Source organism: Periophthalmus magnuspinnatus, chromosome 4, assembly GCF_009829125.3.
Source record: "Periophthalmus magnuspinnatus isolate fPerMag1 chromosome 4, fPerMag1.2.pri, whole genome shotgun sequence".
Taxonomy (NCBI): Eukaryota; Metazoa; Chordata; class Actinopteri; order Gobiiformes; family Gobiidae; genus Periophthalmus; species Periophthalmus magnuspinnatus.
In genome coordinates this window covers 25,830,297-25,858,209 of record NC_047129.1, presented here as the reverse complement: position 1 = coordinate 25,858,209, position 27,913 = coordinate 25,830,297, and the positions used below count along the sequence as shown (strand labels likewise).

The window sequence follows — 27,913 nt, the reverse complement described above, 5'->3', positions numbered from 1 at the left end:
AAATACATAAAATAATACTGAATAAAATTTAGTAAAATAAAAAAAATAATAATAATAATTGTAAACATATTTGAGAGTATGTTTTTCATTGCAACATTTTGAGGACTTTGGAAAACGATGGATTTGATTTTGAGTTATTAAGAATAGTAACTCCTCCTGTCACCCATTTTTGCCCATTTTCCATTGGTTACCTAATATGTGTAAATAATGACAATTTGTTTACCTGATTATTCATTTTGCTCTGTCAAAATGGCTCAGTACGTTGTCGGTGGGTGAGCTGTAGCCTTAGTTTTCATCCCATTCAAGTCCAAACAAAGATTATTTTTAGAGACATGAAAGAGTGCACGTGCCTATCTGAAAACAGGACCAATAATGCTAGTCACAACAGGAACGGCATCTGACATAAAGAGATCTGATAAACTGTTATTGCAACCAGACACGGGTCATATTCAGAAAGTAACACTACTCTTACTTGAGTAAAAGTTTTGATTACTCTTACCACTGTGGGTAAGTCTGCAAGTGACAAAAGCTTTAGTTGGCAATACTAAATAATTCAATGATTTATTTATTTATGTATTTATTTATTTTTTATTTTTCATTTTTTAGTTTATATTTTTCATTTTTATTTTTTTATTTTTCATTTTTAATTTATTTTTTTATTTTTTTATTTTTAATGTTTCTTTTTTGTTTTTTGTTATGTTTTTCAAATCCTCCAGCTTGTTTCCATGGACATATCGTTCTTTCGGCTATAATCCACCAGAGTGTGTCATAAAATCTGTCTCCATGGAGAATATTCCGAAGTATGGTTTTAACTTTATTTCCAGATATAATCATAGTGATGTGCCACCTCTGGAAAGTTACATACTATACCTTTAATATTGTTTCATGTGTTTTCCCTCAATTACAACCTCAACTCATAAATCAGATGTTACTCTTACTATTACTTCAGTTGTAGTTTTACTTTTTACTTTTTTTACTCCTACTTGAGTAACTTGAACCACTTCTACTTGAGTAATACTATTTTAAAGTAACATTATTTTTGCTTGAGTACAATTTTTTACTTCTATACCCACCACTTTGGAAAAAAAATGAGCATCCATATAATAAATTAGAGAAAGTGTGAAGTGAAATGTGATTTAGATTAGATTGAAAACAACCTCTGATGGCTTTTTTGCATCACTCTTTTCTAGTAAGTGGCATTAAACAGTGCAATAGATGTTTACGCGTCTGATGTTCAGTTTAATTAAAAGCATATCGCTGTGAAATCTAGCCTTTTACTGGATAACCATGACCTTTACACAGTCAGCTTGGTTAATGCTTTGAGTGTCATTTATGTATGTAAATAGTTATTTCTAAAGGTGTAAATGCAGATGGAAAATATACACTTTTTTATGCCTGGCTAATTTGCAGGTGTCATTCAAAATGTACCTGAACTGAAATGAATAATAACGACATACACAAAGGAATAGACGGTAAACAGAGCAGAAGGTGTTGATGTTTTGTTTTTTGTTTTGTTTTTTTTTTTACATTTGGCTGGTGCACTGTGTAAATACTTTGCCTTGAATGTTCCACATATGACATTAAACTTAAAGCAGGCCTCTTAAGCAAAAACAATTCAACTTGTAATATTTATCTGAATATTGTGTTGTTATTTTGCTACAACTGGAAAAAAAGAACAATCTGCTGCACGCTAGTGTGATCTGCAGTTATCCATCGGAGGTGCCAGCTCTTAGTTTTGATGACGTTTACAGTGACGTCAGCTCCCACTGGGCACCGCATTTGTCCAACACGGACTTGATTTAAAATGTGCAACTTATAACATAATGATCCATAGGTGACAATGATTATAGCTATAGAGCAGACACAAGCACAATCTTTAATTTGATATTTTTTTAACTATCTCCAGGAGACAGATAATGCTATTAGGTCAGATCTTTGGAAAGGCGACCCCACTCACAGTAATAATGCATGTTTTTCAATGTACTTTGGAGCATCAAAGGCACCAACGAAATTAACCTTGAATAGACATATTTAACTATGGAACATTCCAGGCAAAGCAATTTCTCTCCCTGGAGTCCAAGAGGTGGAAGGACCATCTACCACAAAGTTACGCAGTGCACCTTTAAATTATGGGCAGTGGGGAACATTGTGATGCCACATGAACCCAACCTATTTGGTTAACTGCACAGCCTTCTTTAAACTAAAAGCTAAAAGTGGTCCATCAGGATACATCATTTTAAATGTTTTGGTGATTAGATGTGTCCAGAATAGAGTTCATTTTGACAAGAAATGTTACTACAGTTTTCATCTAAATATCTAAATCTAATCTAAATTAAAGTTTTTTGTCAGCAGATTGTTTAAATTGTTTTACTTGTTTTTAGTCATTTTTCTAATGTTCTCTAATGGAATTTCTAATAGTAAAAACCTTAAAAGTATAAAATAACAGAGAAGCTGTCTTGAATAAAAAAAGTCTGGTTTATTGAATCAACTGTGCACAATCATCAAAGAGCTGGTGTCCCTGGTAGTGTCCTCTCGCCCTCAGCTGACAAAATGAACTTACATACAGTGTATTTATACCATCAAAACAATCAAACTCGTTTAGTCTAAGTCAAAGTGGCAGGAGAATGCTACATGCACAAACAAGAGATACGTAACATGAGAGATGGTACTCCGAGGGTTAGGTCAAAGAGATGCATAACAATACAAATAAAGATGATTTAGAATAAAGAAAGCCAAACGAGATGCAATCAGATCCACTTTTTTTCAGTGACACATGAAACGAAGGAGCTCGTTGGTCACCTATGATTTAGAAATAAAATGAAATCCGCAATATCAGCCCCCTGTGATATATTTTTCCTTTATTTTTTCCCGATACAGGCGGATCACGCGTGTCCCAGACTAGCTAATCCACCTGTCAATCACGCTCTTTTAAAAATGAAATGACCAGACTCACATCTTCATAAAGCATTGAACAAGTGTGTATTCTGAATCCCAGGCAATTAAACTGCAAGAAAGATCAACAACTCATCAATTTTGTGACTTTTTTTCTCAACTTGTCTTCCACAAACTGCCACTTCAGTGATGTAAAAAAAAAAAAAAACAAACGTTAATGATTTACCACATCAACTATCCCATCAAACCAAGTCATAATTAGAAAAACATGAAAATCTGGCATATGCCTTTTAACGCTAGTCCAGTCTTAGATGGTTTAGAAACATACAGAAGAGTTAGATGAAGAATTAAATGGCTGACATAACACATTCTGCCCTCAAAAGACATCATTTTTGTAAGCCTCCTTTGCTTCATAAAGTTGTGGATTGTGAATTTTATTGTCGACAAGGGCAAGGACAAACAGGGTGTCCTCATATATGCTTTATCCTCAGATGTTAATCCTGAAAAGTAGATGTTATAAAATTTTAACACTAAAATATTAATGTGTTTCAGATAAAAGATCATGGTAACTCTCTGAAGCGTTGTCTAATTAAATGCAGTACGGGCGAATATAGGCGATGCTTTAATGGGGTGACAGTAAAAGTAGCGTTTTTAAACTTGGTCCCTTATGTTTGTCGAGTTTCACAATACGAATAAAATGCATACATAGATTTCTAGCTCAATGCTGGGTCGCGAATTTACTTGATTGCATCTTATGTCATGTTTCGTTTTTGTTAGGTTTCATGTACGCAAAATTGTGGTGGAACAAAGGGTTAGTAGTACCTTTAAATAAACTTGACGTTGCTGATCAAAGTAATTTAAAATATCTGTCTTTAAGGGTCTGTATCACAGACTGTTTACATAAATGGACATAGCTAACGTGCTAGCCGTCGCGGTACAAATACGAAATGAGCATGGGTGCGCTACCGGCTCTATCGACTCTGACTCCAGTTCACTTTCTATTGAAAAACTGTCGTCCCTCTCTCTATAACTGCTGCTGTCAGACTCATTATTTTGGTCTTAAATGTTGATATTAACCTGCTCTACATGATCCTGGTATTTTTATTTCGCTATTATTCGCGGCAGAAGTGACAAAGGGGTGTTTCCTTCAACAACCTCGCTCCGGATTGGCTCTTTGGTTGCTATGATACTTGCGTTCGGAATCTTTAATATGCATCTTGGCTCCAAATTCACCGCTGTAAATGCTAGCCTCGATGAGCTTTTTTGTCTGGACCCAAACGCTACAGGTGACAGCACACTCCTTTAGTCCACTGTTTTATACAATCTATGGTCTGTACCCAATAGTTAATCATGTGAGCACTAAAACAGAAAAGCAGGCCAAATATGACATCAAGATACTGGAAGATGCTGAGCCAAACGTAGCAAAAACAGCTGTTGTCTCATCGTGTGCAGGAAACATGTGAGCAGATTCAATATGAAGTATGTCAATAGATTATAATTACTGGCATTTGGGCTAAAAGTCATTTATTTAGGTTTGAGAAATGATGTGCAAATGGCTTAAATATGCTTTAACGTTTTAAGGACTGACCACATTATAGAACATTATAGCTCGCCAAGACTTTTTTTTCCTTTTTTTTAGCTATAAAAATGTTAAAGGAAGTATCAGCATGTACTTTTGCCCTTTTTCCACACAACTACCTCTATTTTACATATCCGTCCTCATTTTTCCTTTGATGCATCAAATAACTGACTGGGAGAATCTCGTCGGCACCTGCGCTCTGATTGGTCATGTTTGAGCGACAAGGTAAGCATATTACCATAATGACTGTAACATATTTAAAGAGCCACATGCCTCTGCTTTGAGATGCAGTTTGAATTTACACGATAGCACAATGGGTTGTGGGGTTACAGTAACGAAAAGTCTGCAACCGCGAGTCTATTAGCGGCGATAACATCCGACGCTGTAGGGTTAAGTATTTATATTAAAATCTACTGCCGATTAATAGTATTTCAGAAGTAATTAATCAGATCAATTGACAGCGCAGTTGTAATGTTTTGTAAATTAGTCATTTTTTATGTCTTTTATATGGTAAACTTGTGCAAAAATTAGACTATTACGTGCCGTCTGTAGCTAATAATAAAGTATGCTTATTTCTTGTCAACCTAGAAGTAAGAACCGAGAGCTACGGATGAGTTAAACATACCTACCTTAGTTTTACGCTTTCCATATCTGTCACACTACCACACTAAACTACAAAAAAAGTCAGAACACAAAGTCACCATCTGACCTAAAGAAACCTGCAAAACCGTTTAAAGTGGAACACAAAAAGAACCAAAGATGAATACTTGTCTCAATCAGTGCCCCTCTCCTTTACTTACTTTGACACTATGTAATTATACCTCTTCTCCTTATGAACAAACCTCTGTTTTTATCATACCTTGACAGTTCTGGTTTGCACGCTACATTGCCCCCTCATTTTAAAGTGTTTGCACCTAATTTGAGGCAGGTAAAATAATGACCCTTAATGGAAGAGTAGTGTCTGTGCAGCCCTTTGAAAGTCTGATCGTCAGTCAGATTTGATGTTGCCAGATCTGAATGGCCTCCCTGATCCGGCCGTGGTACTTGTAGCTCTCCAGACACTTCACAACAATATCACACTTGACTTAACACTTGAAGGCAGCAGAGTGCAGCCGAAATGTCAAGGTGTCATAAAAACAGAGGTCTCTACATAAGATACTATATATAAGTATAATTACCACTACCAGTCAAAAGCTTGGACTCACCATCTCGTTCAATATGTTTTTCCTTCATATGTTCTACATTTTATATATAGATACGGAAGACATCCAATTTATGATGCAAGATATGTAGAATTGTGCAGAAAAGAGAAAAAAGATAACTCATTTTTTGTATTTTATTTTCAAACGCTCAAAGTAGCCACCCTTTGCTTTGTTGACAGTGCTGCAAACCGTCTCTCATTGAGCTTCTTGATGAAGTTTCTTGAAAGTTTTGACTGATTTTGAGTTTATTTTTCGTTTACTACACTCCATATGTCTCTATTCACAGTGTTGATGGCTTCACCGAGAATCTACTATCTTGGAAATAAAGAAGAAACGTAAAACGAAGTGCGTATCAGGGGCGATAGCAGCTCAGTAACCCGGTTGTTTGCAGTGTGTTTGTTCGCTGAGTCGTAGGTTGGCCGTTCAAATCCCACTCTCAACATAAACATCATTGGAAGAGCGGTTAGATTCCAGCTTCCGAAGATGAATGCTGTTGTTGTGTCCTTGGGAAAAACACTTAACTGGTGAATCTGTGTGTGGTTCCTTGATGTAAAGCTAATGAACCTCATCAGACTGACACCTTATATTTCTTTCTGAAGTCATTTTCGACGGTTAGACGGTAGTTTCTCCTTGCCCGTGCCCGCACCTGTCTGCTGGTTTGATGTTTGCTCATGCGACTGTAGATGGGATGAGTATGTGGTCCAGTCCTGACAGGAGTAGCTCTGGGACAAGGCCAGAGGAGTGGACAGGCATCACCCATTTATGTCTCTGCTTTACCCAGTCTGACCTGAACAGACAGTACTGTTTGAGGTCTGATGAAGGGCAACGGATGTCATCTCCCAGCACAACACAAGTACACATTGTTTGCTTCAGATTGTAGTGTGTTATTACTTTTAAGGCTGCAATGATGTTGAATTGGATGAATCTTGACTATTAAAGGTCCTATATGACACAAAATGGTGCTTGTGATGTGCTTTAAGTTATTTTAAGTTTAAGTTATAATGTGCTTACCTCATTAAAAACATACCTGGAGTTGTGTTTTTACACTTTATTATTAGTCTGTCTACACCCCTAAATGCTCTGTTCCACCTTGTGATGTCATCTAGTGGTAATTTTCAGTAGAGATTGGCAATTCCAGGACTGAAATGATCCAAATGATTCTAGTGAAGCTGTATGGAGTTTAAAAACACAGTGGAGCACTTCCTGTATCACCCCATGACATCATAAGGTGGAACAGAGTGTTTTCTGTTTGAGAGACGAATTGAGAGAATGAATTCTTCAGTCTAACTACATTGAGAGTCAGTCACCTCTCCAAAACAGTTTCTGCCACTAACTAGACAACACCCTAGTTGTTTACAGTCAGGAACCATAGGTGTGAACAATACGGTTACTATTATCAGTTTTTTACTTGAAGAGACAAAGCAAGATAAAATAATCTTAAAGGCGCTGTACCTGTTTTTTGCAGTCTTAAAAACGTGAAAAACAGAACTAGTTAATTTCAAATGATTTGCAATGGTGCAGAATCTAGAGTTATTCCTCACGTACCTTTTGCAATCCGAGCATCCTAATTACTAGCATTACTAATTATCACAATGAGTTTGAGGCCAGAGCGGAGTTTTGCTGTGTTTATAGAGATAACAACAACCAGAATGCTAACCATATACTGTATAAAGGAGTGAGCTAAGGGAGTGTGACGTCTCCCACAGCGTTCAGCTCCAGTCAAGTGAAGCTCATCGAGGCTAGGGTCGAGTTCCATATTAGGAATTCCAGCTGCAAGTTTCATAGCAACCAAATAGCCAATCTGGAGCGAGGCTGTTGAAAGCAACGCCCCTTCCTGCTTTAACAGCGAGCAGGCGCTTAGCAACAGGTTTGATTGACAGTGTTGCTAGCGCTAACGAGACCAACCTCAGGGAAAGAAGACGCCTGATTTGTTATTAACGTTCATATATGGATTTATGGACACAATAGTGAAATAAAAAATACCACGATCATGTAGAGCGGGTCAATACGAACATTTTAAGACCAAAATGATGCAGCAGCAGTTACAGAGAGAGGGACGACAGTTTTTCAATAGAAAGTGAATTGGAGCCAGAGTCGATGGAACCGGAACTGGATTTTCACTTCATATTTGGAACGCAACGGCTAGCAGGTTAGCTATGTCCATTTATATATACAGTCTATGATGCTAACACACACTTCCTAATAATCAGACAGTAAAACTCTTCATACTTTGGCTCCAATGCATGGATTAAAAAAAAAAAATCAGGTGTAGGGGTTTTATCCAAGTAATTTCATTTAGCCTGCAGTGCTATTTTTTGCTTTATAGGTTATAATTATCCATTCCGCACATATCTCCCTCTGTATCTTTGCCCGGGCCGTTGTTAAGCCGCTTCCACCACTGGATCTTACAGACTCCCCAAGTTAGGTCAAATTAGCAAAGTCCAAAGAAAGAACACCCACTTCGATATCGACGTGTTTGTGATTAATTGCTCCTCTCGCTACTGTTGTTTTGTGACCTAATTTGTGAATGAAGTCTACTCTGAACCCACATGGTCTTGGCTGGTTGGTTGGATGAACGGAGAAAGGAGAAAGAGAGAGAGAGAGAGGTGGGGTGGAGTGGGGAAAGGAGTTGAGAAAGAGAGCGAGACAGGATGGATGGAAAAGACAGAAAAAATAGCACGACTACGGCTCGCTGTAGCGCTGTCACATGGTTTCGCCTGGCTGGCTGGATGAGAAAAAGAGAGGAGGAGAGGGGGGAGAGAGAGAGAGAAAGAATGAGGAGGAAAGGGAGCGAGAGGGAAAGAGTTGGATGGAGGTGAGAAAGAAAGAGGTTGGGTAAAGAAAGAGGAAAGAGACAACAAACAACAAACGATAATAAGAGAGGAGAGGAGGAGAAAGAGAGAGAGGTGTGTGGGGAAAAAGACAAAGAGGAATGGAGGGATAAGAAAAAAGATTAAATGAGATTGAGAGGGAGAGACAGAAAGAGGAGAAAGAGTTATTGGGAGAAGAATGCAGAATAAGATAGACGGAAAACAGAGGGAAGGAATGGAGAGATAAGAGAGAGGGGGAGATGAAATGAGAAGATCAAGGGTGGAAGAGAAAGAGGAGAAAAAGATGAGAGGGAAAGAAGGGAGAGGTATAAGAGGAGGGGTGAGAAAGAAGGGAGAGAAAAGAGGTGGAGAGATGAGAGGGAAGGGACTAATGGAGGGATAAGAGAGAGGGGGAGATTAAATGAGAAGATTGAGAGGGAGAGAGACAGAAAGGACAGTGTGAGAGAGAGAAATGGAAAAAAAGAAAGAAAAAGAGGAGGGAATGGGAAGGGATAGAGGGGAATGGAAAAAGAGTTAGAGAGGGAAGAGAGAATAAGAGGGGGGATGTAGGGAGGAGAGGTACTGAGAAAGAGACAGGGAAAGAAAAATGGAGGGAGAGAATGAGAGGTGTTTGGAAAAGAGAGGTAAAGAGGAAGAGTGAGAGAGAGGGAGGAAGAGAAAGAGAAAGAATGATGTGGGAAGGTAAATTGAGAAAAGAGGAAGGGTGTTAGAGGGAAAGAGGGAGAGGAAGAGAGAAAGGTGTGGGTGAGTTTGAAACAGAAAGATGAAGCAAAAGAGAGAAATGATGGGGGGGTCTGAGAAGGAAGATGAGGGAAGTGAAAGAGGGATGTGAGAAGGAAAGAAAAAAGAAGGGAGAGAAACAAGAGAGGGTGGAGGTAACAAAGAGAGAGAGAGAGGAAGGATAGTTATTAAGAGAGACAGAATAGGTGAGGTAATATAGGGGAAAAGAGGTAGAGAAGGATGTGAGTAAGAGAGAGGGGGATGTTGGGACGAGAGGTGTTGAGAAGGAAAGAGAAGGAAAGAATAGAGGGATAAGAGAGAGATTAAATGAGAGGACTGAGAAAGAGGGAGAGGGAAGGGAGAGAAGAAGGAAAAGATATTGTCAGTGCTGAGGGGTAGATGGAAAGGAGAAGTAAAGAGGAATAGAGGGAGAGGAGAGAGAAAGAAGGAAGAGGGGAGGTAATAGAGGGAATGTAGAGAGATGGTAGGGAAGAGAGAGTCGAGATAAGAACAAGGGAGGGAAAAGATGAGAGGAAGAGAGGAAGAGGTCAGATTGAGAGACAAAGAAAGAAAGAAAGCAAAAAGGACAGATGAAAGGGGGTAGAGAGAGAAAGAAAGGGGGAACAGAAAGAGGACAGAGGTAACAGTAGAAGGTTGGCAATAAGAGGATAGAGAGAGAGATGAGGGGAGGTCACTAAGAGAGAAAAAAAAGACAGAAAGGAAAATGGGGGGAGAAAGTCTGGAGGAAAGAGGTAGGAAGCAAGAAAGCGACTGAAAGGGAAAGGGGTAAAGTAAAAGAGAGGACAGATGAAGAGGGCTGAGAGACAGAGACCGAGAAGGTGAAAAGCAAAGGTGGTTGAGAGGGAGAGAGAGGAGGCAAGTGGAAGATGGAGGGATAGAAAGAAAGGAGAGAAAGAGAGAAGAAAATCAAGCGAGAAAGAAAGAAAAGGGACTTGCTTAACGTCCACACTGCCAGCTCCACGGTGATTTATGGCCCCTGAAAGAGTCGATGGGAGGCCCGGGCCAGCACGGAGAGCCCGGTAACAGTAAACAGGGCACACAAACAGAGCTGTCCATTAGCTAAGTGTCCCACACGAGCTGCTCCTCTTCATTACATTTGTGCTTAAACTCACCCCGGGTTTACCATATGTCTCGATCTATCACCGTTTCTGCACGCACAGGCTAAGTTACTGTGTTTTTATGAGAGTATTCGCATTCAGTAGCAGCGTCTATGTATTTACCAAAGAATAATGAAATGCATATCTCTGGACACATTGAATACAGTCATTTCAATTATGTTAGACAGTACAGGTTTAAATATTCTAAATGGGCTGTACGTTAACTCTTTCTGTTCCCATGTGACTTAATTTGCACGAATGCCACATTAAAGGCCCCGTATTACACAATTTTCTGATCTACGGTATTTTATAATGTTGTTACCTCATCACAAACATGCCTGGAGTTCTGTTTTGTTTCATTCACGCACGTTTAACACACAAATCCTGCATATTTAGGCTGAGTTCGCCTCTCGAACAGAAAACTCTCCACCTTGTGATGTCATGTGGTGATACAGGAAGTGCTTCACTGTGTTTTTAAACTCCATACACCTTCACGAGAATCATTTGGATAATTTCAGCCCTGGAATTGGTAATCCTTTCTATACAAAAGGTAAAAGGAGCTGTTAACTTGAAAACTACCACTTTATGACATCACAAGGTGGAACAGAGCATTTTGAGCTTTGGAGATGTAGCCAGATAAAAATAAAGAGTTACTCAAACGTGTGTGAATGAAACAAAACACAACTCCAGGTATGGTTTTGAGAAGGCAGCTGTATTTTAAAGCTCATAAGAGTCAATTTTACATAATATAGGACTTTTAAAGAAGGCATAGTGTACTTTTGTCTACTGTAGAGTTATAGGCTTAATCTGTGACACCTGTGGATCATTCTGTTATTCTAAATCACAATATTATCTGAAAATGATTCCAGCCTGACCCTTTACACTACATAAACGTCTTTACAACAAAGTGCTGTACGCTGTGAATAGCTGCAGATCATGCGAGTGAGCATGATGGTTATGTAACGCTGGTGAATCCTACGTGTATCCCCGATGTCCTGAATACAGGAGTATAAAGATTACTCAGATATGCATGAATCACACTAAATACAGCTTTGTCACATGAGAAAGGAAACCAATTTTACCATGATTAGAAGCTCTGAAAAGTTGATAAGCTATACATAAAATAAGGTATACATTGCATAGATTTACGCTCTTAATCAGCAATATCTCAACATTTAATTCACTTTCCACCTTCGCATATCATTAAACAGTGTTCCTGGAGATATTGACAAAATAGTGAAAACTTTTTTTCCCATTTCTTGACCCTGGCAAGGCACAGCTGTGAAGTGAAAACCATTTCAGGAGACTTCATCAAGAAGCTCATTGAGAGAAGGCCAAGGGTTTGCAGTCAAATAAAAAATTGAATATACAATATAAAGCATATTTAGTTGAATTATTTAACTTTTTGTCTTTGCTACATACATATATATGCTTCCATATACCTTGCATCATATTTGTGATGTCTTCCGTATGTATATAAAATGTAGTAAGAGAATAGACTTTAAAGCAGCTCTGCTTGTGAACAAGTCTCTCCATGGCCTAGCACCAGAGTACATGTCAGACATGTTAGAGCCATATGAACCATGAACCAGTCCAACACATTCAACTGACCATCAAGGACACACATGCTACGCTACTACCACTATAGCACTAAAATTGCAGTGAAAGTAGCTACAGAAAAGGTTGTTACTCCTCCTCCTCTGACAGCCGCAGCCTTGTCCACTGCTCTAACAGTATTAGTGTGGTAATGTGGTCGGACACGCCGGATTCTCATGTGACACACTTCAGAGGGACACTACCAAGGGCTTGTTGTGTAGTGAGCGAGACCGGCAGCCATGATGGGATGTGCGGAAGACTTAGTGACAACTGGATCTCCTTCTCAAGACTAAGCCGGGGCTGATTCTGTCTTTCTGTCCAGAGCACACCCTCCCACACGAGGTTTGGAGGTTTATCCCCTATCAGAGAGGCTTCACTGGCCAAGGGTGAGTGCTCACATGGAGGCGGGTGGACACGGGGGCTGAGGGCGCGGGGCAAAGCATAGCCACTCAAAGGAAAGTAGTTGATTTCGTGATTTTTGTCTAGAGAAAGTGTCAGAATGAGTACTGGAAATGTCTTGTTTGGTGTCCTATTAAATTAGCAAATGTACTTTTTGAGGTTTCGACCATGATATAATGTTGTAAGTTCATCAATAAATGGCAGCTGTGTTTAGTTGATTCGTACATGTTTCAGTAGGCGTGCATATTTAGTCGGTCCTAGAAATCAAAATGTTCTTCTCCCATATATACTTGAACTGCAAATACTTCACAAACTCAAAATTGATCCAAAGATTCCAATCGACCAGGGCTCAAACGCTGCAGTGGGAGCGGGCAAGGTGGATTATCTTAAGGCAGTGTTGTGGTTTGGGTAAAGGCCAAAGGCAAATCGCCCAAACAAACCAAAACAAACATGGCGGCGACAACTTTTTGACAGACATGCATTAGGAAGCACTGTGGGCATTTGTACTTTTCTTACTCAAGAATAAGCAAAAAGTTTGATTTCTCAGCTTGTTGTGACACAATAACTGGTGTGAAATATTTGTTTGAATACTTGGCTCAATAGGAGTGATCTCAGAATGGTTGTGTTTACTGCGACTCAGATTTGGCACCTCCCAAGTTACACATACACTGCCCCTGGCCAAAAAAAAAGTCGGTCACACGCTCTAATATTTCGTTGTTCCGCCTTTAGCTTTGATTACGACATGCATTAGCTGTGGCATTGTTTCGATTTTGCTTCTGCAGTGTCACAAGATTTATTTACATCCAATATTGCATTAAGTTTTCACCAAGATGTTGCATTGATGATGGTCGAGTCTGACCGCTACACAAAGCCTTCTCCAGCACATCCCAAAGATTCTCGATGGGGTTAAGGTCTGGACTCTGTGGTGGACAATCCATGTGTGAAAATGATGTCTCATGCTCCTGAACCACTCTTTCACAATTTGAGCCTGATGAATCCTGGCATTGTCATCTTGGAATATGCCCGTGCCATCAGGGAAGAAAAAATCTATTGATGGACTAACCTGGTCATTCAGTATATTCAGGTGTCAGCTGACCTCAGTATTTGAGCACAGACTGTTGCTGAACCTAGATCAGACTAACTGCAGCAACCCCAACCTATTTGCTTAGTTAAATCCACGTGGCGACTTTTTGTTTTTTTTTGGCCAGGCAGTGTATATGCCAGCAAGTTCTAATGAATGAACCTTCACTGTGTTTTAAAGTTAATATACATCATAAAACCTGCCTCCACTACAATTCTACCCAACTGTAAGTTAGCTACCTGTGTTAGCTTGTTACAAACTAAGCTTTTCTAGTATTTGGTTCTCTCAGATTCCATAGTAACCATCTTTTCGCACAAGTATCACCACCGATCTTACAACAAAGGGACACATTACAGTTAAATGTATTCCTCCACTGTTGCAACTTTGCAAACTTTTCCCATAACGTTCATTCAAGAAATTTATGAAAAATGTGAGAGTCGGAATAGCTTGTTTGTTGTCCCTTTGGAAATGCATTCAATTTCCACAAATCAGAGAAGGAAAAACACACATATACGCACTACTCTTTTGTCTTATTAATGCCACGCAGTTTGAAAGTTAAATTGTGTGATCAAGTACTGTTTTAGGAAAGTAACTGTATTCAGAACACCACCAAATGGAAAAAAAACACAGCATTTTCCAAGCATATTTATGAATCAGTGCTGTTGTGTCTGTTGTATGCGTATTCCTTGAAAGCTGATCTGCGTTGCTTAAAGTTTAAAGCGGTCAACGGGGTTTTTTGCAGCTTCAGTTGGAATACATCCTGGGAAAAACTGTCTTGTATTTCAGATCCGACTCCGAGTCCATCAATAAAGCAGGCTCCATGTGTGGTGTGCAGCAGGACTGAATGCATAAGTGAGAAAACAGCATCTGGCACGGCACCACCAATAACGGGCTCATGTAACACTTAACTTCTGCAGCATTTTAAATCGCAGCGATACACTAGATTTGAAAACAATGCATTTTTCTGAAGCGTGGAAAAATCAAGTTCACTGTCCACGTAGAAATTTGTGAGCGAGAGAATTTATCTTAGCTTGGAATATACAGTGTGTCATTTTGACCTGCATCATCAGAGGTATAATACTCCCTACAACAGAAGCATAAATGTGTAAAGCATATCGTCGATTGAAATACATTGATTTTTGCAGTATCGCTACATTGTGGTATTATCATATTGTGAGTCATGTATCAAGTATCGTATTGAATCGCTGGAATGTTACATAGTATGGCTTTATAGACTAAGCAAGGCAAGGCAAGTTTATTTGTATTCTTCTCACTCGTTTTTGAGCTTATATAAGGATTAATTTGTGAAATGTGCTTTAACTGTACCCGATACATGTGCTCGAAATAAATAAATAAACAAATAAATAAAAAATAATAGAGCAATTCGTACACAAAGTAATTCCAAGTGCTGTACAGAATAAGAAAGACGTTAAAATCACAATACAAACAAATCAAAACATACATAATCATCATAAAATTAATATTAAAAGGGAAGCGTGCAGAATAAAAACCTTTCCAGTCATATGCACAGCTACGCAGAACTGCTTGGAGCTTGGATTTAAATATCCAAAGTAGAGGCCTGTCTCACATTTTCACGCGACACAGAATCCTGTATATATTTGTCTTCATGGAGACGAGCAGCTCACACCACCAGATCAAGTTTTAAGACAGATCTGTGAAGCGGAAACCCGGAAAAAAAATGCTTTGTTTAGGTAGATAGATTGATAACTTTGATGCTATTTGCTTTTAATGCAACAGCTCCATGAAGACAAGCACCAACACTAGAAAAGATACATATTGTACCTTTTATAATGGGTCAAATCTCCCTACAAAACACATACAAATCCTACTTCACCTTGTGTTATTTAGGTAGTATGTAGTAGTTTTCTGATATTGGTAGTAATTCAAAGATAATACTCTCAGCTAAGCGCGTGTCCCTATTTCCACCTTTTTGAAGTACGAGGATATTCAACTTATAACTACAATTCTGAGCGTTTCCTGGCTCGACTTCTCTTGCATTTCCAATAGGACCATACCTGCTTATTTCACGGCACGGCTGAGAGCATTTAAAATACATAGTGGAATAGGTAAGTGCCACTGTCAGCACAATAGAAAAATTTGGCACCAGTAATTTTGCTACATTTCGTATTTTCTGCTGTTAGCTTGTGCTGTATGAAACCTGAAAAGCACAGAGCATGACCGAAACCAAATAGACTGTGAAAAGTGAACATGGGGCCTCCATTTATTATTTGGAATTAAACGACAAAAGAGCAGCAGCTGACTGATCTGGTGAGTGCACAACCTGAAGAATGTACAGTGCTGAGGAAGCGGTCTTTGGACGTGGCTATATGCTGGTAATGAATGGATGACAATTGATACCTTTCAGCTAATGTCATCAACATTTCCTGAAGGGTGAAGCTAACTGGAGGCACTATTCAAACTAGAGTTAAACCTGCTTTGTTTTAGCACAGTCTGACCATAAAGAACTGGCTTAATTGGAACTACAACAGGTGAGCTGAATCTGTATTGAATCATGTAAAACAAGAAAGTCCCTCGCAAATTACATTTACAAGCTAGCTAGCATTAGCCAACAGCTTTCAGTTACTCACTTTCACCTTTTTTGTTGAAAATCAAATATCAAAATGGGACACTTAACAACCTCAATGATTACAGATTATTGAAAATGTGTTGTTTAAATTTTGTGAGCATTCTTGAGCTTTCAGAGCGCCTAAAAACATGCCATACTGTGTTTGCTAATCTGTGCACTGTTTTACCAGGGTAAGAGCTGAACATTCCTCCATAGACATGCAGTGTACTTTTAACGCAGGTATTTATTATTCTGTACCTAAGAAAGACATTAAAACCACCATAGAAACAAATCAAAACATAATCATCATAAAACGAGAAGAATGCAAAATAAAAAAATAAAAAAGTCAGTCATATGCACAGCTTAACAAAACTATTTTGAGCCTGGATTTAAACATTGTCAAAGTCATCAGAAAGATTGTTCCGGGTTTTATTTGCTGAAACACTGAAGCTGAAAACACTGATTCCTCATGTTTAGTCCAGACTCTGGGCACCAGCAAGAGGCCTGTCCCTTAAGTCCTCAGAGTGTGAGATGGTTCATATGGCACTAACATGTCGGAGATGTACTTTGATGCTGGGCCATGGAGAGTTACTTTAAAGTCTATTCTCTGAGCCACAGGAGTCAGTGCAGAGACCTGAGCACAGGACGCATGTGCTCGTACTTCCTGGTTCTAGTCAGGACCCGAGCAGCAGTGTTCTGGATGTACTGCAGCTGACTTAACGCTTGTTTGGAGAGGCCAGTGAGCAGGTCATTACACTAGTCTAACCTACAGGAGACAAATGTATGGATAAGTACACCTAAATACATTTTCACTGACAATAGAGGAGTACATTTCAACACTCTGCATGGTCCTGTCCTGTGACTCTGTGATCTGAAGACATAGTTTAATTAGCATTTTGAATATTATTTCTATAATGATTCACTTAAGCTCCCAGTTACATCTCTCAGTTACATATCAACACATATAGATAATGTATGGAATTTTATAGTACTCTTTGACCAACCCACCATTTTCAAATAGTCATTTATTCTCATCCGCCAATGGTTTTAAGAGAGAATAAAATAATTGCACTTAAGGGCTTTTTGGCATTCACAAACGTTTTAAAGGAGACATATTACACTATTACTATGTTATATTAGTATTTGAGTAATCCTGCATTGTCTTGAATTTGAGGCTCGAGTGCTCAGAAAATCTTTGTTTTCACCTATCCCCACCAACAACCCTGTACATTGTGATTGTTTGAATAATTAAGATTCTGGGTGATAAATAAAAACACATAAATGACAATCAGCTCCTTGCTACAATGAAAGTACTATGAAGAGGCACGGCTTCTCAGTTTTGAACAGGACGACAAAGGACCCATTTGTCGGATCATTTTGTTATAATTTGCACACTTTAAATCACAATATTCATTGAAACCGACTTAATAAAAGAAAAATCCAAAAGGAACTGACGTCACCGTAAACCATCACAAAATTTAGTCTTGTAACTGTCAGCACCTCCTATGGATAGCTGCATCTCACATTTTCATTTGTACCAAACGAAAACACGATGCTGCCGAATCCTACGCGTTTCATCGATTAAAAATATAAAACTAAAGAACAAAGTAAGCAGAAAGCAGTGGGTGTATGCCAGTGGCGGGGAAAATGGGGATTTATCTGCAATATTGCGTCTTGAAAATAAACAAGTAAAGATTGCTTAATTTTGCACGAAGCGCTCCAGATACAACTTGGAGAGGGTAAATGAGAAGGGGAAGCAACTATAAGATGACTAAAAGCTCTGAAAAGTCGATTTTGCAGAATAGGTCTTCTTTAAAGTGCTTTGGATCAATATTGCAGTTTTCAGTTAACAACATTTTGAATTATGATGCACTGTGATACCTGTCGTCTGAACAGGAGCACTCGAAATTCCACAGTTTTAGAATATTACTGCTCTAATAAAGCAAAGAAAAATTCATATTCCAACATGATTTCAAGTGATATATTTTTACAAATTATTTCATATAAAAATAATATTGGATACAAAATAGTGGTAGACAGAAAGTGCAAGCAAACTCTAACTGGGTGCTCAGTTGTCGCATGTCTGTCTCAGCCCCTATTCTACCCCCCCACCCTCCTTTTATCACATTCACATAGACTATTTCACTTATATTGTATTAGCAAATGCAGCTTTAGCGCCCTCTCTTGGCATTTGTATAGACCCATTTCGTTCCAGCTAATACTTTGGGCTATTTCCAAGATTTTTACTTTGAGTTATACTACAAGAAATGGTAGCCTAAGGTGTCAAAGTACAGGTAAAAATATATTTGATCATAATTTTTGATTCGGTCATGGTTTAAATAGTGCTCAGGTGTGCAGTCGGAAGCATATGGGCACATTATGTCTCACAGTGTGGAGCCATCGCAGCAGTACGGGAGGACAGGAGGACGATGAATGGTCTACCCTCTCCGAGCTCATCTGTCTGGGGCTCAGAGAGGGTCCAACAGCCCCCGGGGAGAGGCCAAGATCCAAGCACCTCTTCATTATGTCTTTAATTCAGCTCTCTGCTCTGGATGCATTAGCGGTGGTAATTTCGTGCGCTTGTTCATTGAGAGTTGATGCATATCTTTTCTTTACAATGTGTTTTATGTAGACAATTGTTTGCTTCATTAAGGACATTATTATTATTATTATTATTATTTATTAATTAATTTATTATTTTTTTATTATTATTTTCTTATAGATCACATTGTGTTCATCGTAAACTCCAATATTGATCTAAATCCTAAAGGGCGACAGTAGCTCAGTTGGTAGAGGTTTGTCCACTGATCCAAAGGTTGGCGAATCAAATCAAATCCCGCTCTCGACAGAAACATCAACGGTCGAGCAGTCGGATTCATTGGCCCATACGTTGGCGGTGAGATTCCAGATCCCACAGATGAATGCGGTTGTTGTGTCCTTGGGCAAGACACTTAACTCTAATGTCTGCGTACACTTGTGCATGTGCTTGAAGATGGAAAAGCGCTATATAAAAATTTACCATAAAGGGGACATATTATGAAAAACCTGCTTTTGAGAGCTTTTAACCATGATATAATATTTCCCGTTGTCACTACCCACTCAAAGTTAGAGTAATTCATGCATGTTTTTCACTGACTATTGCTCTGTAGTTTGCTTTTTTTCTTTTTCTTTCATTTTAGTCATTAGTCATTTTTGCACAAATAATAAAATAACACAAATTAGCTAAAAAAAAAATCCATTGCTCCCTACCATACACTGTTAGCTATCCGTAGGTAGGGCCGATAGCATTGTCCCGTAATAGAGGGATATCAGTCCGGTCTGCTACGCCCTTTGTTGCGCCTCGAGCCAGATTCAAACAGGACCGTGCACTCAAATTTGTTCATGTCAGTGGTGCATGTAAAACGAAGGAGCTCATTGGTCATAAACATTTTGAATAAACATTTCTCTCACCTCAGATTAGCAAAGTTTAGTGCTTCGCTCATTGATTTGACAGGAATCTGGGAAATTTTTCAATCTCCTATGATGCAGTTTTCATTCTCGTAAGCGTGTGCATCCCTGATTGGCTGATCCACCTCAATCCCATCTGAACTCGGGATGTTCAAGGGTGACCAGACCTACATCTTTGTAAATTCACTAGCAAGGACCACATCACAACAATGGTATATGATAAAGATATTTATTGATGGTATAAATACTAGATGTGCAGGCTGAGTAGAGACTCACGATGGGCGCTGTGTCTCAGGTGGTTAGCTCGGCCGAATCAGGACCCCCCTTTCTGTAGATGGTGAGGTCTTCAGGCTGAAAGATGAACAAGAGACACAGGGTTGGAGGAAGGGATAGAGAAAGCGGAGGCAGATGTTGTTCCCGGGATAGACTTGTATAAATAGGGCTTCTGGGTAATTGGAGGTGTGGTTCAGGTGTGGTTGAAGGGTTGAGGTGTGGTTCAGGTGTGGTTGAAGGGTTGAGGTGTGGTTCAGGTGTGGTTGAAAGGTTGAGGTGTGGTTCAGATGTGGTTCAGGTGTGGTTGAAGGGTTGAGGTGTGGTTCAGGTGTGGTTAAGGTGTGGTTGAGGTATGGTTCAGGTGTGGTTGAAGGGTTGAGGTGTGGTTAAGGTGTGATTAAAGGGTTGAGGTGTGGTTCAGGTATGGTTAAGGTGCAGTTGAGGTGTGGTTGAGGTGTGGTTAAGGTGAGCTGCAGTTCGCTGGAGAGTGGTCCTGCTCCTCAAGTCCATGTATTGAAGAAGTCTGCATTCTGGATCCTAGACAACAACTTACGATTACTTCAGCTATTTATTCCCGGCAAAGTTAAAATACACATTCTAAATATAATACAGCAACACTTCCTTTAATCTTGCCTTTTCTTGACACCCATTACATACCCTTACACATTCACACATCCAATTTGAACCTGACAGCTAGCTTCTCACTACAGTTGACACTCCTTATTAGCAAACACGTACTCCAGCGACGCCTGTATTCACTGTCTATAGCTCGGGGCAGATCTGGCAGCTCGCTGACCCTCTCCGTTCTGTTAAAACTTAAACTGTGGCACATTTGAGCACATTTCTGACATTACAATTCTCCACGCCTCTCGGGGGAAGACAAGTACATGACAGGATTACGCTCTCAGAACACTTTCTTGGCCTGTCGACTCTACTTACATTCCATGTTTTTTGCTGCGTTGGTGGTTTGGTGGCAGCGGTCCACTCTTCGCTAATCCCCGGCAGTTTGGTGCCGATAACGTTTACATGAACGGGGTTTGATCATATTTATTTATTTATTTATTTTGTCAGGAGAGTAGACAGGACAGGATGTGTTTTACAGTTAATTTGCTTGTTCAGTTTATGTCCGATAGTCGTTTAGTCGTTTTATCGGTTGATGGTTTCTCAGGTGACCAAAATTTGTATTTGTCCACTAATTATTTTGTTTAGATTCTTAGGATTTATATGGAATGAAAGGAGAAAGAAGTAGTGAGTAAGTTACCTGAAGTTTTTTTGTATGTTTTTGGTATTTATATGTTAAAAAATGATTAAACTCTTCACTTTAATCCGTCTTAACCTAAACACATTTTGGAGCCGCCATCTGTTCCGGATGTCTCCTGGACGCCTCCCTGGACACGCTGGAGGGATAGGAACGCCTTGGGGTCCCACAGGCGGAGCTAGAGGAAGTGTCTAGGGTGAGGGAAGTCTGGGAGTCCCTGCTTAGACTGTACCAAGATGAGCGAAAGAAAATGGCTGGATGGATGGATGATTGTGTTGCATACAGGTATAGTTTTGTGATAGCAGTTCGGGTCAGTTATGTAAAGATAGTTTTGAAAGTTTTTGCCACGCCCCCTTTTTAGTCGACTAATGGATGAGCAGCACATGTCTACAGTCGACCAAGAATTTCTTTAGTCGACTACAACCCTAGATATCTCACACTCTTGCTGTATAAGAAAATGGCAATTCGCTTGGGAGTTTTAAGGTGCTTAAGTTGTTTTTTTCTGGGTTTTTTTTTTTTTTGGTATGTAATGAAAGAGTAATTGTAGCCTACCAGATGATTTTGGATGTTCCAAGGTCCCAGCTAAAAACAAGACGGGACTGAGCTTTTTCTGTAGCTGTCCTAGACTCTGGAACAATTTCCTCTGTATATTAGAACTGCCTAATCTGTAAATGTTTTTTTTTATTTTTTATCTTTGTTGAAAACTCATTTGTTTGCACTGGCTTTTAACACAGGTTTTGCGGGTCACTTATTGCATATTGTGTACATATTGTATTGTTTTATTTTATAAGATTACACTTTATATGGCCTTTGTACAGCACTTTGGGCAGCTGTGGTTGCTTTTAAATGTGCTTTATGAATACATTTGACTTAACTTGACTCGACAAATTGTGTTTCAGCAACTAAATGCGTATGAATATTGCACTAATCTGCTACACCAGCAACAAAAATTGGTTTACCTGAGATCTAAGTCAGGTCTATAATAGTAGTATTCTAGGTCTAAACTAGGGCTAAACAAGATCTAAAATGGGGACACATTATTGCTACTTTAGTATCTACACCAACACATGACCAAAAAGATGGCCAAAAACTGAAAAGGTTTGAGTGTAGAGAACCTTACGTACCACCTGTAAGACCCCGTGCCCGACCACACGTACCACAGTTTGAGAAACACTGCCCTACACCATATTATAATTAACTTATTTTCCTGTGACTGTTGGTAAATCTGTTTTTAATTGATAAATAAATGAAATAAATTGAATACATGTGTAAGAACCAGAGAATGGCTAGAAGCAACAGGTGGAGGTAGAGGCATTATCTGAATATTCCAGAAGTGCTTTACCTGCAGGGGGACATGCTGTTGCACACATCTGTTACACACATCTGTTGCCGTGGCGATGGGTGTGCAGGAATGTGAAAATGTTATAGTCTGGGTATGCAAAAAAACTAGCCATTTGAAATGAAATGGGACGGCCATGCTCTAAAAGGGTTTCCAAATGAATCCTGTTCTGGCCGGGTGTTAGACTCCCTCAATTTTACATTTTGGTGCTTTTTCTAATACATTAGTAAACCAAAGCCAATCCTTTGTTCCAGCCCAGTCCTATTTGTTCTCAGGCGCTAATGACCTCTTTTCGGGTGCTGCAGCATGGGAGTCGAGAACAAGAGGTTATATGTGCACATAATTAAAAAAAAGAACAAAACCAGCCCAATAATGTAATTTTATGATTGTACTGACTCTACTCACATGACCTTGGGTTGACCTTGTTCTCTACATAATGTTACTTGACTATATGTGTGATTAAAACAGCACTATTTTGTGTGTAAATCAGGGGTGTCCAAACTTTTTTCACCGAGGGCCGCACACTGAAACATATTTGCAGCAGAGGGCCACAGATCAGTGTCGACACAGCGAATCAAACGGTGCATTTAACACAGGTTTAACAGAGACATACCGTACCGTTAATAAAACTTGGAAGATTATTTTTAGGTCTCTGTCACAATGCAGTGTGATGTTTTTTCAGGTTATAGAGGTAGAAGCTCTTCAGTTTGTAATAAAAATACTTGCTGATCAATTGGGCCAGATTAGGAGGAGGCATGAGGACCAACAGAAATTGGTCTGAGAGCCACATTTGGCCCCTGGGCCGTAGTTTGGACAGCCCTGGTATAAGTGGAATACATATCTACTTTTTAATGTTCAGATTAAGCAAAATTTCATATCAACAACTGAACGAGTACAAGTATTATATTAATCTGCTGCATGAATTTCAGTCAGAGGTGTGTGTCTGTGTGTTATGTCAATGTAAGGTGCGTTCACAATATAAGTTTGAATCGAATCAGGATTTGTTTGCATGAAAAAACTTGGGATTTGTAAAACCCTTCATAGGTACTCCTTGACGCAATTTCCTCCCAAAGTTTGCGTACACAATCCCACCTCACATCACTCCTCTTTTACGTCTTCATTTCACCATAAAAGGACAATGCAAAGTGAGTTCTGAATGAGATTTACCTAAACATGAGCCGATAATGAGCGGGTTTGATTGACACACGGGGTAAAGAGGGAGAGGCTCAGGAGGAGACGCTGCAGCAGAGGACACGGGCACGTGGAACTTTACTGACAAGTGAACTCTGCTTCTCTCAAACATTTTGACACACTGTCTTATCCTGCCATTTAGGCCTTTGAAAATATGTGAGTGCATGTAGGATGTGTCAGCGCTCTAGTCTGTGTGTGTGTGTGTGTGTGTGAGGAGGGAACAGTGGAGCCGGGGTGTGTGTGTGTGAATGTGGGGGTGTGTGAGGAGGGAACAGTGGAGCCATGGTGTGTGTGTGTGGGTGTGTGTGTGTGTGTGTGTGAGCAGGGAACAGTGGAGCCATGGTGTGTGTGAAGGGGTGTGTGTGTGTGTGTGTGAGGAGGGAACAGTGGAGCCATGGTGTGTGTCGGGGTGTGTGTGAGGGGGTGGGTGTGTGTGTGTGTGTGTGTGTGTGTAGGGAACAGTGGAGCCATGGTGTGTGTCTGTGTGTGTGTGTGTGAGGAGGGAGCAGTGGAGCTGCGGTGTCTTTGTGTACATGTGTGTGAGGAGAGGGCAGTGAAAACCCGGTGCCTCGTGCCTGACCGCAGTGTGACTTTGATCGTGTTTTGGCTGTGGATCAGCTGTGGGAGAGGGTCAGACGTGTGTCCAGCGATCATTTCACAAAAGGACACAGTGACTCTGCGAGGAGGATCAGCTCGCCAAACCTCAGGCAGTGCCAATGCGCTCAGGTGCCCATGGATAAGTGTGGACGAGCGAGCACATATCTGCCACTCGAATAAATAGTGTGTGCGTCACATAAGCTTGTTGATATATGGTCACAATTCAATTTAATTATTTGTATTTTTCTGGTGAAATATGGTAAAAATTGAACGTTTAAAAGTTCCACCAAACCTGACTTCCTTAAACTATCTTTCCTCACGGCTCCTCGCTAGTCTCCTCCACACAAGCGGACTTGTTTCTTTTAATAAATTGTTTTAGATCAATACTGCGTTTTAAATGTCCGTATTATAACATAATGATCCACCGTTGTCATAGATAATATCCAAACAGCAGACTCAATATGTCTCCTTTAAGCTGTGCAGGTAAATGTGATAATGTCATACTCTCAGAGCCTGTATAACTCAAACTGCAGAGATTTTAACGTGTAAATGCGCCCTTAGTTTCTATTTGGGTTCATGATACAGAAATCTTCCCCCCATTTGGAAAACAATATAATGCAATATTGAGGGCCATAAACGATGTTACCAGATAGACCCTTTTGCAAGTTCTGCTGTTTTATTTTCCTCTTTATGTCTCAATTAGCATCACCAAGCTAATGTTTTATGCTTAATCTTCCTTTGAAAACAAGCCGCCAGCTAACGTTTACAATAATTGCGCAATATAAGTCCAATTACACACATCTTCAATCAGTACATGCGTTTTACAGACCGTGGTGGTGTCAAGAATAACTTTGAATCATCGCTCTCATTTGGGTTCATTTCGGACATTAGTTGCCTGGACACATTTATACTAATTTCATATTTTATCATAGGTTGTGTTCATGTGATGTCATTTGAATCTAAAACTGCACATAGTTTAAAACTGAGCAGGAGGACAGAGTTGTATAGGGGAATGTGCTGTTTTGTTTCTGCAGATTGGTTGATCTGGTTTATGGTTAATATATCTGTAATTACTGAGCCTATTTATGTGAAATCTCCTATAATCTCCCATAATCCTGCAATTCATACCACATAGACGCATACTACGCCTCTTAAAAAAATAAGAAATAAAACTGAAAAAAATTGGGGAAAAAATGGGGGAAAAAACAGATATTGAACATAATACCAGATAGAAGCATAGTACTCTTAAAAAATGAGGGGAAAAAAAGAAAAAAAAATGAAAATTTGACATTTGTGGGTTTATGTTGCATTATTTCTGTCAAAAATACATAATCTCCAATAAATTATAAAGATTCCTGCCCTCCATTTAAAATTATGTCATACACCTCTGGAATGTCTTAAGCGCAACCAATCTCCACTATTAGACTCCACACCAACGCAATTTAAGATAACTCTTTATTACTGATCTCTTCACACAGCTCGTATCGGAGAAAGGCTTTGCTCCCAATTTACTGTTAATTGTTTTTTTTTTATGCGTGGAGGCTGTGAATTACTCGAAAACAATCCTATTAAGCCTGGGCCCAATGGAAAACAATTGGTTCAGAATTTCACCTTTAAAATGCTGATGACTTTGAAATGATTAATGCTTCCAATTTAACGTCTGCGCCAAACAGGAAACCGGGATGAGAGAATAAAGGAAAAATCGAATGAAATGATAATAATTAGAGACATGAAATAATTAGCAGAATAAAGGCTGTTTCAAATCCTTGCGTTTACATGCACAAATTACTCAGAGTGCGCTCTTAATCACATTTTTGCCTCGCTCCTCAAGAGAACCAATCAGACCACTCTTGTTTCAGTTTACTAGCAGGTTAAAGGCGCTGTACTTGGTTTTTGCTGTCTTAAAATTGTGAAAAAAAAATTGCCAAGTTAATTCTTGTGCCTCCCGAGCATTCTAATTATTCACCGCAATGAGTTTATAAGCACTTTTACAACTTTCAGAGACTAGAGAGGAGTTTTGTTGGCTCGGAGAAGCTAACAACAACTAGCATGCTAATGTACACTTGGATTATTGGGTAATAAAATGGTTTCTAGACAGATGTAGACAGTACACAGTTTGGTCAAATACATGGGGAAAAACTGGGTGCAGGGCCTTTAAAGAGCCGAATAGCTGCGAGACGTTCAGGGGCAACAAGAAATGTTGAATTAGAGCTAAAACATTGTAGGCCTGATTGCTAATAAAAGTTGCTACTGTACATATAACCATACTTTTGCAAATATAGATGGGATACAACTCATTTACGTTCAGCAATAGCAATTTTAGATAACGTAGGAAATATGTAGCTCATGTATGCATAGACTTAAAACCATAGACTGTATAAAGAAGTGGACTAAGGGAGTGTGACGTCACCCATAGCGTATGGTCGTCAAATGAAGCTCGTCGAGACTAGCAGTTATAGTATAGTATCATAGCAACCAAAGAGCCAATCCGGAGCAAGGCTGTTGAAGGTAACGCCCCTTCCTGACCGCATCGCTGGTTTAGTAGGGAATGGGTGCTTAGCAATACTGTCAGTAAAACCTATTGCTAATGCTAGTGGAGTGACCTTTTGGGAAAAGAAAACATCTGATTTGTCTGTTTTTAATGTTCATATCTTGACTTACAGACACAAAAGTGAAATAAAAATGCCAGGATCATGCAGAGTGGGTAATACAAACAAAAGGATGAACCTGACAGCAGCAGTTATGGAGAGAAAGGAGACAGGCAGCCGGAAGCGTGCCCATGATCACTTCCTATTTGGATCACCACGGCTATCAGGTTAGCCACGTCCATTTATATATACAAAATATGCTTGACACCCACAGTATTTACGCACACTTTTTATTAGATCTCATTTCTATGCCATATGTGTAAGTACTGTAAGTATAAAGCTTTATATATTTTATAAACATTGCCACAAGATCTCGAAAGATAACACTGTCACATCATTGCGAATACAAGAACTTGGGACATTTTGTTTATTTTCACCTTGGATGAAAAAGGGTCACAACTCTTGAAAATCTGCAGATCCCAAAAACAGTGGTACTTTCATCCATTTTTGTTCTGCTTATGTGGGGCTGGGCTACAGGGGCGGCAGTCTAAGCAGTGACTCCCAGACTTCCCTCATCTCAGACACTTTCTCCAGCTCCCCCATTGGGACCCCAAGGTTTTCCCAGGCCAGCCAAGAGACATAGTCCCTCCACTGTGTGCTGGTTCTTCCCTAGGACCTCTTAATGGTGGAAAATGCCCTGAACAGTGCTACAATGACAACAAAATATTAAATAAAATACTGCATTTTCTGGACAAACTTTTTTTTCATAGTTTGGTCAGAGGTACGACTTATACTCAGATGCAGTTTATATGTGAAATTTATGGGTTTTTTTCTTCATTGTTATGCATTTTTTGGCTGGTGCGAATTATACTCCAGTGCAACTTATACTCCGGAAAATACAGCACTTAAAAATTTGGAAGGCTAAAATTGTTAACCAAATTGTACAATATATTTATTTACTTATTTCTTTTTTTATTTATTAAATGATGTTAAAATCTCATCGTCTCATGGACCCAATCTCCTGTTGTGTCTCACTTGTGGCAGTAAATGTGAAAAAATACATGAATAAATACATAGCTTATCAGACTTGAGTGACAGCCCTTGTAGCACATCTTCCAACAGACCGACCATAACACTGGTCTCACTATAAAACACAACAGACTAACCATTGATCCAGTGAATGAAACTTTGATGAAGAGGAGATGTTGAGTCACA

At 39.4% G+C, this 27,913-nt stretch overlaps 1 protein-coding gene across 1 annotated transcript in view; it reads left to right on the top strand.

The window, feature by feature from the left end:
- Positions 1-27,913, top strand: part of LOC117369890 (inactive N-acetylated-alpha-linked acidic dipeptidase-like protein 2) — a 403,810-nt gene that overhangs the window by 87,126 nt on the left and 288,771 nt on the right. The window lies entirely within an intron of this gene.